We start from the raw sequence: 4,229 nt of genomic DNA, 5'->3' as shown, positions 1-4,229 counted from the left end.
ATCACATTCGCACTCAACTGAAAAAGGTCAGGAAATTCCTTGTCCTAGAATTTCTTTTTTAAATCAAAGTTCAAGCAGCCCTGGGCGATTTTGACAAATTCTTTTTCGGGCAGAGATACAAAACACTTGCTTCTTGCTGTCTTGAACCTTTGGAGAAAACTTTTTGCCCATTCGTTTGGCATTTGATGTAGATTCGCCAAATCAGCCAAAGTGACTTCAGACTCAGTTTTATAAAATTGAGCGTGAAATAACTGTTCCAATTGTTGCCATGTTTGAACAGAGTTCGCTGACAAATTGATGAACCCGGAGAAAGCTACTCCTGTTAACGAACTAGGGAAAAGCCTCATTTTATGGTAATCGGTTACATCACCACTTTGCAATGTGAATGGCCCTATGTGTTCTAGAGTAGACACCTCTCCTAAACCGGTAAATAGTGAGAATTCTGGCACTTTGTACCCTCTAGGCCATGGATATGCTTGGTCTACCCAATCAGGATATGGCTTTGTGTACGTCGGCCTAATGACGGGACGCACCCCAAAAACCATCTGATCCTGTACGATTTTCATAATCTAATTCCTCAACATGACGTTGGGATCATATGGAATTTCTACATGCTGATTAACCGGTTGATTTGCACGAGGCCTGATGTTTGGTCCTTGATTGGCAACAAAATTACCATAATTAGGGCCATTACCATTAGCCTGAACATCTATTCCCTCATTAACACGTGGGGTGTGCTGTCCATTGTTTAGGACATTATCTCTTATGTTTGGATTACCCGCCACGTTACGCGTACCACTACCATTGTTCTGATTTGGCACTGCAGTACCCCCTTGGTTTGAAGTAGAGGACCAGAAAGTGGTTCTACCCCTTGATTCGGATTTAGGACTGAGGGATTATATCCCACAATTGTCCTAGTTTGAAAGTGATTTGCAAGAGGTATAACCAGTTGACATATTTGGTCTACTAACTTATTCATTATTTCGTTCAAAGTATTTAGTTGTTTGGCCATATTGTCATAGTGTGCATTCCCATTTTGGATAAATCATTCCATATTATGAATACTTCGAAGATTTACCTGTTCAACAACGTCTTGTGTGAGTTCTCCAAGTAATGCACGCATGGTCCGAGGACTCAACTCCGTCATTGGTTCGTAACGACTGTTACTGCTCTGATTCTGTCCATCTGTTCGTGGAAAGGCGTGCTGCTCCTCATATCGCTCGACCACAGACTGGACTCCTCCCTGACTTGCTGCTTCCTTATCGGATCTTTGAGGCATATTGTTTCACCTTTTGTACTTTCAATACCAAACACCACCGTCCCACTGGGCGTGCCAAATTGTTTCGCGCAGGTTAGTCACTAACAATTAAAAGGGATCAGACAATTGTGTAAGGGACAAACCTCTTGAGACAAAGTCCCAAAAAGGGGTATTTTTTATTGGCGATGACCTTACAATTGGAAATCAAAAACAAAATACCTCCAAGGGGCGCAAGCACACGAGTTACTGAAAAAAGTGTTTAAGTCTAAAACTAAGGAAATTAAAATTACATGTTCTCTGTTCGAGAGTTTTTGATTCCGTCTTTTGCTCTATGTCTTTTCTCCCTTTTATACTCCATGGATGATCTTTTTGTGATCAACCGCCTAAAAACTGCTTGATCGTTCAACAACTGCCCACTTCCTCATAATGGCCAGCTTGTCATGAAAACTGCCTTTTTTAACTGATGTCACTACTCTTCGTCGTTCAACCGTTTTTGATTGAATTCCTTGAATCGTGGATCGTGATAGGGCTGCTTTAATAACTGCTTTGATAATTGCACTTCTTGATAACCACAACGCTTTATGTTTGTTAAGACTTTGGGCGACTTGAAGGTTTGGGCGAGAATAGAGTAACAGCTCTGGGCGACTGCATAACACTCCATTCGCTCAGATTCTGGACGACTTGCAAACTTGAGCGATGGCGTTACCACGTTCTTGGGCCTCCCTATTTGGGCCTTCATCTTGAATTGTTTGATTGAGCTTCATTCTTTGGGCTATCTGATTTGGGGATCCTCCAATTGAGCTTCATTCCTTGGGCCGTTCGATTTGAGCTGAATTTTTATGTGTCAACAACATCAAAAATAGTAAATGTTTTTGTACTCTTAGATTGAGCTTTAATTTTCGATTACAAGTTAACCCCGGCATGCTCTATAAGTTATTGACTTGATAAACATCAAACTTGTTGGCCTAGCTTCTTTTAGGGCAACAATGTAATTTTTTTCTACAAGTTTTACAATCCATCCATTTGATTCATGAAAAACATCATTAGCTTTTGAGCACTAGGATTGAGTTTTAGGTTTCTAGTCCATTTATTGTCAGACGACTTAGACCATGAAAATGAAGAAATACTATAGAAAATTGTAGCACTCGGCAAAATGTCAACATCTAAACAAAGGCAACGGCATGAAAAAAAAAAAAGACTTGCAATAAATATAAGTGCGGAAGGAAAAACAGAAATAATATAACAGAAAAGTGTTCAAACAAAATAATACTGCAGATGATAAAGATCGAAGAACAAAAACAGAAAGAATTTAAGAATTAAGCAGCTTACAGTGGTAACTTTGAACTTCCAGATTCTAGAGATTGAATGATGTTTGAAACAATATCCATGACAGGAGGAGATTTATTCCTAGGAAAGGCAAAGAGAAGTAAACCACTTCGTGTCAACTTGACTAGAGAAAGATCATCAACTTTACCTACAAATATATCTGAGTCTGCAGGGAGACAGAACTTTCTTGAAGTTCACCTCCCATTGACTTATTCAAATGGCTATTTCGAGAGATAACAATAAGGAAAAAGTTCCAATAACTTAAAGCATTTAGACAAGGTCAATAAATTCCAAACTATGCTGTCGACAGAATTATTACCAGAACCATTTCAATTTCATTTGAAATTCTAACCTTCACAGATAAAGAAAATGAAAAGCTTCTAGGCATAAAACTTTTCAAACTTAAAAATTAGTGCATTTATGTAACGAAATCATAAGGCTTCAATTAGTCCCGAGTTTTTTCTAATTTCTTTTGCCGAAGTTCATTTCTTATTTTCCTCCAATGTCAAACTCCAAAAAGTTAACATAACTACAAGGAGTTTAAATAATACGAAGCTCACATTCAATTGTATCCCTTCTCTCAGTTGAGTATTAAATTTTGAACCCAACAAACAAATATGTGGGGATTGAAGACTGACTTATGGGGCATATAATGAAGAAGCCAGAATGGGAATGTTGGACAAGAGCAGACGGAGCATTGTAATCGAATCGAGGAATGCTGATCACAGCCGAATGCTGCTCCCATGGCTTCAACTCCTTCTTCTCTACATCTTTCTCTTCTTTTACTTGGGGATATTCTTCTTCTGGTTTCTCAACTAGTGGCGGCGGCAGCGGTGGTTCCAGTCGGGTTTCGGATTCCTCATTTGCATTAGATTCTTGATCAGCCATGTTTCCTCTTTCTGCTGGTGTCGTCATCATGAGTTTGTTTAACGGTCAAATCCCCAATCCCAAAACCCATAGTGCGAACATTTTTGAGTTAATTGTTACATTAGTATCTAAACTTATCCATTTATCAGGATTTACTCACTCAACTTTAAAGTGTTTTCGAGGAGTCACTAAACTTTAATACAATACACTCCATCACTCTCTTCGTCAAGTTTCTTAAGTCACTAAACATATACTTTAGTCACGCTTTACTCACTAAATTTATACCTTCGTCACGCTTTATTTATTGAATTTTAATATATTTTCGAGTGGTCACTAAACTTTTCTTATTGAATCTGTTCAAAAATTGAANCCCCCCCCCCTCCCCTCCAACACTTTCTCAACATCCAATCAAAAAATGCTTAAAGAATACTATTAGAATGTTTGTCTTAATTTATAAGTAGGTCATATCATACTTATAAGTGTTTTTTAAACTTAAAATGTAGAGGGTTGCCGTCTAATTTGTTGAAAACATATACAACTTTTTGTTGCTAAGTTTACTGCAGCAGATGTCACCTGGATACAAATTGCTTTCTGTAAATTGTTAATATAGCTGATTGCTTGAGATTTTGTGATTTAACTGCAGTACGATTCCCAGATATAATGTTCATCTGGAGCGTTGTTTAGTTATTCAGAACCCAACTGTTACATCATTTGAAATCTGTCAATAGCTGGTGGGTAATTATAATATATTGTTTCTAATGAGCTTTCATACGTTGGC

General features: G+C 38.0%; 1 pseudogene; it reads right to left on the bottom strand.

Annotated features, from left to right (window-relative positions):
* Positions 1 to 3,554, bottom strand: part of LOC111386178 — a 16,454-nt pseudogene extending 12,900 nt beyond the window's left edge.
* Between the last annotated feature and the right edge of the window lie 675 nt (positions 3,555 to 4,229).

The sequence above is a fragment of the Olea europaea genome, unplaced genomic scaffold, assembly GCF_002742605.1.
Source record: "Olea europaea var. sylvestris unplaced genomic scaffold, O_europaea_v1 scaffold3447, whole genome shotgun sequence".
Lineage (NCBI taxonomy): Eukaryota > Viridiplantae > Streptophyta > Magnoliopsida > Lamiales > Oleaceae > Olea > Olea europaea.
Note: the sequence above shows the minus strand (reverse complement) of the source record. Positions and strands in the feature narration are given on the sequence as shown.